Source organism: Coenobita brevimanus, chromosome 26, assembly GCF_032717465.1.
Source record: "Coenobita brevimanus isolate Jiangsu-jjx chromosome 26, ASM3271746v2, whole genome shotgun sequence".
NCBI lineage: Eukaryota > Metazoa > Arthropoda > Malacostraca > Decapoda > Coenobitidae > Coenobita > Coenobita brevimanus.
This window is the reverse complement of record NC_136979.1, coordinates 7,494,386-7,506,375: the sequence shown is the minus strand read 5'-3', so window position 1 is coordinate 7,506,375 and position 11,990 is coordinate 7,494,386. Positions and strand designations below refer to the sequence as shown.

The 11,990-nt window shown below is 40.9% G+C and overlaps 1 protein-coding gene across 1 annotated transcript in view; it reads right to left on the bottom strand.

Annotated features, from left to right (window-relative positions):
- LOC145394066 (CUE domain-containing protein 1) overlaps positions 1-11,990 on the bottom strand; it is a 96,521-nt gene that overhangs the window by 74,682 nt on the left and 9,849 nt on the right. The gene's annotated exons all lie outside the window — the stretch shown is intronic.

The following is an 11,990-nucleotide window of genomic DNA, read 5'->3' as shown; positions in this document are numbered from 1 at the left end:
TCTCTCTCTCTCTCTCGCACTGGGCACTTCCATTTTACTTCACATATTCTTTGTCTTCCTCGTCACCTTCATCTTCACCTTCCCATTCATTTAGCCTTTGTTTTCAGTTCACTTTGACATTCACATTCACTTTCATATTCAGTTCCTTCCTCACTTTCACCTTCATCTTCACACTTTCACTATCACTCATTTTGAATTTCCATTTCACCTTCACTTGCAATACTACTTTCATGTTTACCTTTAGAATTACTTTCACTCACCTTCACTTTCACCCTCCCTTTTATTTGCACATTCCCCTTCACCTTCACTTTCATTTTCACCTCTCACCTTCACCTTCACTTCCACCTTCACCTTCACTTTCACTTTCACCTTCACTTTTACATTCATTTTCACCCACACTTTCACATCACCTTCACTTTCATTTTCACCTTCACTTTCACAATCACTTTCACCTTACCCTTCACCTTCACTTTCACCACTCACCTTCACATTCACTTCCACCTTCACTTTCACATTCACCTTCACTTTCATTTTCACCTCTTTTACCTTCACCTTCATCTTCACTTTCACCTTCACTTTTACATTCATTTTCACCTTCACTTTCATTTTAACCATTACTTTCACATTCATATTCACTTTCACCATTTTCACCCACACTCATCACCTTCACCTTCACTTGATTTCACTTTCACCTTCCACCTTCACTTTCACTTTTAACTTTATTTTCATCTTCACTTTCACCTTCACCTTCATCATTTTCACATTCACTTTTACTTTCACCTTCACACTATCTTCACTGACCTTCATTTATAAATTCACTTTCGCCTCTCTCCTGGAGAGAGAGAGAGAGAGAGAGAGAGAGAGAGAGAAAGAGAGGAGGGACCAATGTTATGCCTATCTCCCTCATTTGTTTATGGAAAAGGGGAGGCCACTTGTCATTCCCGTATTTATTCCCCCCCCCCCTCTCTCTCTCTCGCTGTTGACTCTGACATTCACATTTACTTCCAAGCTCTTTCACCTTCACCTTTACACTCATTTTCATGATTACTTTAATTTTCATTTTCAATTTCACCTTCACCTCTCTCTCTCCCATCTCGGGGAGGAAGAGAAGAATTGGAGGAGAGAGGTAGGACGGACCGATGTTATGGTATCTCCTCCGTTTGTTTGTTTATTCATTATTCCAAGAGGCGGACTGCTTCTGGCTTTATCGGACTTTTTCTGATGCATAAGAAATTTGTCCAGTTGGCTCCTCGAGTCCGATAAAAGCGAATTCCGCTATACTGAAGTCCGTTATAACAAGGTTATACTGTATTATTGTACATACAACTCTGCATTACCTCAAAATGCTTGTTTCTTTATGTTATATCGGTCCTTTCATCTATACGTCTAAGATCACATAAGTCACAACTAATGTATGAAAATAACAACTCAGACTTATGATTTTCATATTTTTTAAAGCTTTTCCAGATTCACTGTTGCATGGATAGGTAGTCAGCCAGCAAACTCTCCACCACTCAAAATTCTCATGTAAACTTTGCACTTGGGTGGTTACCTGACAAAGGCCAGAAGAGCCACAAAGCATGATGCAATAAGAATGGCTGGTTGTAATGCAAATTATGTAATAGGAGACAAGGACAAGTCTGATGAAAAAATGGTTGACAGGATGTGGGAGAATGACAGCTGTTAGAAGGACTGATCTGATGGGTAATTTGGTTTGAAATACCAGATAGTTAAAAAGGGAGGGGAAAAAGGACAGAGGAAGTACGGTCATTTTGAACATGTGATGCAGGTTAAGTACCTTGAAAGGAGAGGTAAATATACAAAGAATCAGTAGAACAGGGAATGAAGGTCAATGGTACTGTGAATGCTTTGAAAATAAACAGAGGTCTGAGTGTGTGAGCTGTCAGAAGGTTGCATTGCATAATTCTGCATCAGTGTTCACATTAATTTATGGATATGAGACTGGTGTGGCACAAAAAATAACTGTGTATGGATTGTGAAGACACAATAAGAAACACATTATAATGTGACTTGATAAAGTTCTGGAGTGAGGAAAACTGTTAAAAACAGGGATGAGGAAAGTGTGCTTAGATGGTGTAATTAATTTGGGGAGAATGAATGCAAACAGGGTGGTGAAATGGGTATGTGTGACTCAGTTTGAAGACAGGAGGAGGCACAACAGCCCATGATGCAGGATGGGTATGGTAAATGAGTGTGTAAGAAAGTGAAGTAAGGAAGCTGATATGACTAGAAAACTGACAAAGGATCAAGTTGGCTGGATGGATAATGGCCCCCCCCTTTTTTAACTTGATATATGATGGACTGACTCTACCTGTCAGGTGACATGAAGTGCATCTATAAAAATATTTATACCAAAAAAATGTGTGGATGGTTAAGCATGTCCAGTGAGTCAGGATTCTAGGGGGGTTTAAATGGTGAGTGAATGAGTGTCTTCTCAATTTCAGTGGGCAAGCTGTTGATAATTTTCCTTCTATCATGCTTTCTCTTTCAATGCTATTTGGACACTACCTCACCCCATCTCTGGGTGAGATAAAGAAGTTGGGCAACAATGATGACAACAACAATGATGGTGCCCATGATCATGATAATCATGATGATGGTGGGTAGTAGTAGTATTAATAGTGGTAGCAGAATCACCCTGATCTGTCAGGCCATGCAGACCGATTGACAGCATACGAGTAATCACTCCTGCAGGGCTGTCCTGTGCAGTAAACCAATGTTTTCTTATGGAGGAAGAGTGTGGAAAGTTTGGTTCCTGGATTGATGCCACATTTGCATCTCTCCACCCAGTCAACAGGGGCATCATAGTAATGGCACCACATCAGCCAGTTATCATATTATAAATTACTAGAAGGGGTACATGGTGTTGCCTGGGTAAAACCCTATGATCGTGCATTATCTGGGAAGCTGGATGGCCACTCCTCGTGGTAGAAGACCCTCGGGTTCCCATTTTATCCTTGGGCCCATTTCCCCAGGGTTAGGAATATTCTCCATGGACCTATTCCTACCATAGACCTATTTTGTCACTACCCACTCACTCACTCACCAACCCTGCCCATCCATCCCATCAATATGTCTACCCATCCAACCCGCTGTAGCTAATAATGTGGTTATAGAAGTAAAAAATTCAATGGCAATTGGCTACCATCTTTCCACCATGCTGACTTGACTATTTCTGATTAATTATAATCTTGTCCATCAGAGGAGCCACTTTAGCTTATGTAATGTACACATTTAATACGTTTTAATTCGTAAGAAATTACACCTGTCAGAGCTGTTAAAAGAGTTCTACATGCATCCCCCTTCATTTACATATAGGACAGACAGACAGGCAGACAAACTCTCTCTCTTTCTGCAGAAACATGAAACTCCACAGAAATGCCCCACCACATTCATAAGATATGGATGTGTGTTATGGTAATTAACATTTCTGGTAACTGGAGACCGATTGCACTTTATTTATTTATTTTTTTTTTAAGGAATCCTTTAAGTTGGCACATTTTAAGTACACTGATTCAAAAACTGATGCGCTGTAATGCACCACTTCGGCTAATTTGAGGGTGCAAACAGACAAACAGAATGGGAATTTTAGTAGTACACAGATGGTTACCACCCAACACTGTAAATGGTTTCCTGGGTTACAGGAAATCATTAGGCTTGTCCCTCAGTGTAGAGTCACCATAGGAAGAAGCAGGCAACACTATATCATGTGAGCGGATGATGACTGCCACCACCAACCAGAGAGAAAAAAAATGTTAGTAAGAAGTGTGACTGAAGTACAGGATTCTGATGTGTTTTGGAAAAATCACTGGATGGCCTGGAAGTGAAAATGGCATTGAGGGGCAGTGTACTTTTACCAAATCATACATATACAGTATACAGGTACATCAATTTTCCAGCATCCTTAGTTCCACAGCCTTCATGGATAAGCCATTTTGCCATACTAATAGAGGCCAAATACTGTATGTCATTTTATTCATTCGTCATCCAATCCTACATTGCCCCATGAGGAGTGTAGAAGCCCGGGGCTAGGCAAGTTGGTCCTGACATTTAAGATGAGAGTGACCAGCCTCACTCGTCCTTGAGTGGTATTACATGAGCAATAAACCCCAACCACCCCTTGAATATTAACCTTCACAGCCGTAATTACCCACTAAACAACAAGGTGCCATAATTTATTTATATGGTTACCACCCAGCATTGTAAATCATTTCCTGGTGTACAAGAAACCATTTGGCTTGTCACTCAGTGTACAGTCACCCACTGGCAGAAGGAAGATGAAAGAATGAAGGAAAGAAAGAAAGAAGAGGGAGTGTAAAGTCACCTGTAGGCAGAAGGATGGGGAAAGAATGAAGGAAAGGACAGAAGAGGATGGACAGAGAGAAGGATGGAGGAGGGCAGACACCTGAGAGCAGCACTACATCGAGTGGATGGTGAGCGCCCTCACCTACCATCTCACATACAGTAATTCAACAGGGACCAACAGCGGTCACGTGTAATAATTCAACAAACCCACAATCATCAATGTAATCACACTCTTATTCTAACTGAAGTTCTTTACAGAACAAGTGAACCTGATTTGTTACCAAGCTACCTGACAAGTTCACTCCATATGAAGCTACTGAAACCATTCCATCATCACACGATCATGCTCAGTACCCTTACCATCTAATGTTCATCTGCTTCTTCAAATCACTGTCTGCATAGAATTTCACTATTTTTTCCCTTTGCTTCTTTATATCATAAGCAGTTGATGAACCAAAACCATATATGTCATAGCTGTAATACACCACTGTGACCAGATAGGTGAGTGAAAACATACATGACAATACAGGTGGCCAGTGCAATAGTTCACTGGGCAGCTAAGTACTGGTTACTACAGTAACTACATATCTTCTGGCAACTGGCTTCTACAGGCAAAAAACAATGAACTGTAATAATTCTTTACGCACTCCACAGCAGCTTATAAAGCATTTCAGTAGATACTAGTGATGAAAATAACCTTTTGATCTGGCTGTGGTAGTAAAGTAAGGTAATTAAGAATAACTGATGTTCTGATATAGTATTTAAGGGTAAATTCAATTAAAAGAACAAAATATTTTATACGAAGTGCCATAATAGCAAGAACAGAAATTGATAGTTAGGAATGGTTAACTGTGTGACTTTCATATTTACCAACAAAATACGGTGCTTACAATACTGGCTCACTAAGTTAGGAGAAATATAAGAGAAAAGGATTGTCCGGTTCACAATCGAGAGCAGCAGAACTGGTGTGAACGTTGCTGATCTAGTCCCTCCTGTTTCTTTAGGCCTTAGGTTATTATTCGGGTATTAGGCCAAAAAGTGAGTGTAAACTTGTAGGCCTTGAACCAATTAACATTTATTTCCATTTACTGCTGTATATGGTTATTAAGGGGTGTTATAAATGCAGTAGTTTGGCAGATCAATTAACCAAGAGAGAGGTTTGACTAATTTGAATTGACTGGTGTTTAAAAGCATTGTTATCAAAAGCCTGAGCTGGTTCCTGCTGACAATGATGGTGCAGTATCTGTGGTTTCTGGTGGCTCTGAGGAATTCAAAGAGGAGGTCCTACTTGAGGAGTTATTCCCAGGTGGTGGAGACCACTATCTTTCCACCCCCTAGCCTCAGAACTCCTTACCTCAAGCCCATCTCAAGTCTCTCAATGGTATGTGTTTCTTCGTTACTGTGCCCTTTCATCACTTTATATCAACCTGACCATGTCTATGTGTGTTTCTGATACTTACCATAACAGGATGTAAGTATTTTTGTAAGAGGGATGATTTGGGTTTGCGAGCAGGGTGCCTGGTACCAGGATAAATGCCACAGGTTCTGTGCTTTCGTTATCGTGCAATTTTGTTAGCACACACTACGCTCGATACCAATTATGTGCAATAAACAAGGAATCAGTGTAACCATAGATGATCTGGAGTATATACTGTAAATCCCAAAAGAGGCAATATGGGACCGCTATATTTTTGTGTGACTGTGTATTCTATTAATATATGAGAGCTCTGGTATGGAGGATGGTGCTGTGAGCATGCAGTGCTTCAATGTGGAATGGATGAAGAGAAATGTACAGAGGTGGCAGAGATATCTGGACAGAACAGAATACAATAAGATAATGTAAATTTTAGTATCTGAAAGTTTTTTTTCTCTACTGACTCAGGGCATAACCCTAAAAGTTCATTTCACCAGCAGTCCTCATAAGTGTCACATACCACTTCGACACTAATACCCACTATTCATATTGAATACATGCTACATCTACCTCACTCATTTGGTAGGATGGTATTAGTGGGGTCTTTTTAAGACATGGTAGTCTTGGAGATGAGTGAAATTGTTTTAATGAACTTTAAATCATCAGACTAATCCAGGCTCTTGTTTGGGATTGAATTCAGGTCCTTTCAGAAAACTAGGCAATTCTCTACCCACTTGTAGCAAGAACAAGACCTCCAGCTATCTATCTATCTATTGCCAGACGCCTCAATCCCGTTTGGGGTGGCCACAAACAAATCGCCTCCAAGTCGCCCTGTCCCCCGCCATTTCACTGCCCTGCTCCCAACTCACACCCCCCTCTCTCATATACCTCTTCACCCCATCCCTCCATCTCATCCTCGGCCTCCCCCTCCCTCTTCCCCCCTCCACCTCACTCACATACACTCTCTTCGTCAGTCTTTCACCCTCCATCCTCTCCACATGGCCAAACCACCTCAGTGTGTTCCTCATAACGCTTCCTATCACATCCACATCCACACCACAACGCTCCTTTATATCCTCATTCGTCAGCCTGTCTCTCCATGTGACTCCACAGGCTCCTCTTAAATAACTCATTTCCACTGCTCTCACTCTTGACTTGTGTCCTTCCAACAACGTCCAAGCTTCACTTCCATACGTTAGAGTTGGTATCACAATACTGTCATGTAGTAACTTTTTCACCTCTTAAATAACTCATTTCCACTGCTCTCACTCTTGACTTGTGTCCTTCCAACAACGTCCAAGCTTCACTTCCATACGTTAGAGTTGGTATCACAATACTGTCATGTAGTAACTTTTTCACTTCCATGTTCACTTCCCTGTTTCTTATCACTGCTTTCAAAGAACCAGCAACCTTTCTTCCCTACTGTACCCTTTCAAGCACTTCACCCTCCAAACCTACATCCTTACTCATCACACTACCCAAGTACTTAAACGTACTCACATTTTCCAATTCCTCACCATCCAACCTCGCTGTACATTCACTGACTTCACCTCTCTCAAAGACCATCACTTTACTCTTCCCTACATTCACCTTTAGATTCCGTTTCTTACACACTCTCCCAAACTCATCCACCAAGCCTTGCAGCTCCCCTTCGTCTTCACTCAACAACACAGTATCATCTGCAAACAACAGTACAGGGAGTTTCCAAACACTACCCTCTCTCACCAGGGCCACTCCAACATCCACTACCCTACCTTGTACCTCTTTTATTACCCCATCCATGTACAGATTGAACAACCATGGAGACATGACACATCCATGTTTCAACCAAACCTTCAAAGAGAAAAATTCACTTAGTTCACCATCCACACGCACTGCAGTCTTTGCACCATCGTACATACTCTTCACAGCATTCAACAACTTCCCATCTACTCCATATATTCTTAACACTTTCCACAATCCTTGTCTATCCACCCTGTCATATGCTTTCTCCAAATCCATGAAAGCTGCATACAACTTCTTTCCCTTCTCTAGAAACTTTTCCACTAAAGATCTAAGAATGAATATCAGATCTACACAACCTCTTCCCTTCCTAAAGCCTCCCTGTTCTTCTCCAACTAATTTCTCTGTTCTTTCTCTAACTCTGTCAATAAGTATCCTACCATACACTTTTCCTATTATACTAAGAAGACAGATGCCCCTATGATTACCACACACTTCTTTTTCCCCTTTTCCTTTGTACAAGGGAATAATTATACCTGACTTCCAATCCTTTGGGACTCTACCTTCCTCCCAGGCCAATCTGCACATCTTCCACATCCATTCTACTACTGTCTCTCCTCCATGCTTCAGCATTTCACCACACACTCCATCAATTCCTGGGGCTTTCCCCGATTTAACTTTCTTCATTGCTTCTACAACTTCTATCCTACTGATTTCTTCCTGTCTTCTCACCTCCCTCCTTCTCCCCGCCATTCCCCAGCCACTTATACTCGCATTACTTCCATCCTCTATGTTCAACAATTCCTTAAAGTGTTCTCTCCATCTGCTCACTTTTTCTCCCTTCTCCACTAGTAATCTACCATTTTTATCTTTCATTACCCTGCTAACTTCACTTCCACCCTGTCTTACTCTTTTCACCTCTTTCCAGAACATTTTCTTACAGTCCCTCCACTTTACACTCAAATTCCTTCCAAATTCCTCATCCATTCTCTTCTTACTCTCTCTTACTAATCTTTTCACCTCTCTCTTTCTTTCTACATATAACTCTCTCTTCCGCCTCTCAACTTCTTCCACGGCCCTATTTCTCATCCATTCATTGTATGCTACTTAGGAGAAATAACTGACAATTTCTAAAGGAAAAAGTTGAAAATTGAAGAATTCATGAAAATGCAAAAGATGTGCAAAGTTCCTAGGAGGGAACAAAGCAAAGCAAGACTGATACTGTTTGCAGGAGGAGAATACTGAAGCAAAATTTATCTAAAACATTCTTAAGCAACTGAAACAGATACTGTTATTACAGTAGCAAGCTCATCAGTCATTATTGCCTGTGCATCGTTCTTATGTTTTTCTTTTTTTACTCTCACACCAATATTTAGCCTCCAACCATTTCCTCAATGATGTATACAGTATTACTTTCTTAACATTATTTGAGGCACATGTTAAACTGATGCAAATTCACCACACAGCACTTCATCACTGCTAATACTGTACTTCCAAAACTGTTTGGGGGTAATTCCATTTTTTTTATGTGAGGAGTTTTCCTGTCCACACCACCTACTCGTTTTCTGTCACCTTCACGAAAAACATGAAATATGTAGGAAGAGCATTTTCCCTTTAACAATACTTATACTCATTAAATGAGTTGCTTAACCCTTTGACAGCAATAAGCCTCATCTGGGACTTATCAGAGTCGAAAGTGATAGGCCTCAAATGAGCGGGATTTTCAAAGGTGTACCAAAACTGCGCCACAAGCAGAAGGTGGTTGAAATTTGTATGGGAAATAGGGGCAGGCGGCAACTCTCGATACCACCCACGGACTGCCCCATATATGCTCAGAATACGCGCGCACACACGGACAGGAAGAAGCGCACACTAATTTTCCTTCTGTGATGCCGCCAACCCCTCACCAGGCGCTAGGGGAACTATACACACACACACATGAGAGAGAGAGAGAGAGAGAGAATAAATACGGGAATGGCAAAGAAGCGTCCCCTTGAGTCAAGAGATAAGGCATAAACATCTGTCCCTCTTCTCTCTCTTATTCTCCATTCCCTCCCTCTTCTCTCTCCTTTATTCTCCATTCCCTCCCTCCTCTCTCCCTTATTCTCCATTCCCTCCCTCCTCTCTCTCTTATTCTCCATTCCCTCCCTCTTCTCTCTCTTATTCTCCATTCCCTCCCTCCTCTCTCCCTTATTCTCCATTCCCTCCCTCCTCTCTCTCTTATTCTCCATTCCCTCCCTCCTCTCTCTCTTATTCTCCATTCCCTCCCTCCTCTCTCTCTCTTATTCTCCATTCCCTTCCTCCTCTCTCTCTCTTATTCTCCATTCCCTTCCTCCTCTCTCTCTCTTATTCTCCATTCCCTTCCTCCTCTCTCTCTCTCTTATTCTCCATTCCCTCCCTCCTCTCTCTCCTATTCTCCATTCCCTCCCTCCTCTCTTGGAAAGAGAGAGAGAGAGAGAGAGAGAGAGAGAGAGAGAAAGTTGATGATACAGTAATTCTGTGATCTTTGCCAAGGCCATGGTAAATGTAGGCTGTTTTTCTCGGACAATGACCTACCTCAATCACTGCGGATGGTGGGTTGCTCGCGCCACCAGCTGTTCATCTTCCGGCCATTTCACCTCACCACCACGTGACTTTATGAGGTCATATTTATATATTGCTGGATGTGCGCGAACATGTCCAAGACGATGATGTGTGTTTCATTCAATTCTGTAAGACTCGAAATTTCAGCCAAATCGTTGCTTGACGCCTGGTACCTATGGAAGCATGGTCGCTCTCCACAGGTTAAATAAAACAGAATGACCACTTCACAAAAAAAAATAATAATAATAAATAGGTAAAAAAATAATCATCACATTCTTCACATCAGACAGACATGAATCTTAATAACACTCTAAAGCCTATCTATCTATTGGCAGATGCCATAATCCCGTAAAAGGTGGCCATTTGACTTTGAGTTATTTGTTTTACGGGGAGAGGCACTAACCCTCCATCAACCCACTTACTGACACGTAGGGAGCACGTATGGTTTAGTTATATGGTTACTACTCAGCATTGCAAATGGTTTTTTGGCTTTCAGGAAACCATTTAGCTTGTCACTCAATGTAAAGCCACCTGTGAAGGAAAAATAAACAATAAGAAGTGACAGGAAAGATGGGAGAAATAGGAAGAGAGGAGGGTAGGCACAGAAAAAGAATGATAATGGCTAAGGAAGTAGGCAGCACTACATCAAGTGAGTGGATGATGGTTGCCACCACCTACCACTACTCTAAAGTCACCCTATTTAATTAGTCACTCCCTTTGGAATTATCCTCTAGAATTCTTGAACTTACTCTGGATACACATACAACTTTTTGTAAACATTAAAATATTATCAATACAATGGTTTCTCATAAACCTGACAAATTGGAAACTCACAGTTATCATCTTTGCAGAACAGCAAACATCTCTGAGAAATGTCTTTAACCCTTACACTGCGGGCATGTTTCCCAATGTTTTGCGTCTCCCGCGGGGTTATTCGGGCTCTGACAGACTCTCAAAAAATATTTGCCAAAAATCAGTCATTAGTCCTAGAATATTAAAATTAAATAAGCACATGGCATACCTTCAGCTTTCTCCTGGGATATTTGTTGAGCCTTCGTCGATTACTGTAGGACTTGTGGAGACCTCTGAAGTTGGGAAACGAAGTCTCCACTTTACACTTCCCGACAACCCGTAATCTGATTACCACAGCCAGATATTAACACTATAAACATTATTCTATGATTATCAAGTAGTTTGGGATCCATACTCCAAATAAAAAACACTGTGAAAGCAATGAAAATTACGAGCGCGTATGACCTTCCCACTTGCACTAGTTCGCTGTTGGTATTCTGTCATTTATTATTCATAAAACCCCTCACACTTTATATTTCTATTACTATATAACACTTATATATATCTACAGTCTTTATCCATAAGTTTCCTTCAGTAGTATTAGTTTATTGTCAATGTAGGGATTCAATTTCTTTCAGTAAAATACGTAGCATTCACTTTCTCGTCCTGTATACTAGCACTGAGAGTGAATGTCACTTTCACCTTCACTCTCATAACTCATAGTATTCAGACATGCTAGAGTGAAACTTTCACTTTCATTACTCCTAGGGTATATACTCATATTCTTATAATACTACTCATTTACATTTCTATTTACGTTCTCTATTTTATTTACGTTATTTACATTTCTATTTTAGTTACACTGTTATGCACTGTCACTTGAAGTAACTTATAAGACTATTTTCCACTGTTCACGTATATTTACATTCATTACTTTCACTTGCTGTTTACACATTATTTACAATTCCACTTGCACTGTTTTACTCAATAGAAAGATCGTAGTCACTCTTTTATCAATTGTCAGCCCTTTACCTCTTTCCACACGAGGTTTAGTAGGGGGTAAAGGTCACAGGGCCCTTTGCATGGGGGTGAAAAGTGCCTGAAGTTAGCAAGAGCAAACAGACGTACCTTCACATTGGAAGATGAGAGTGAA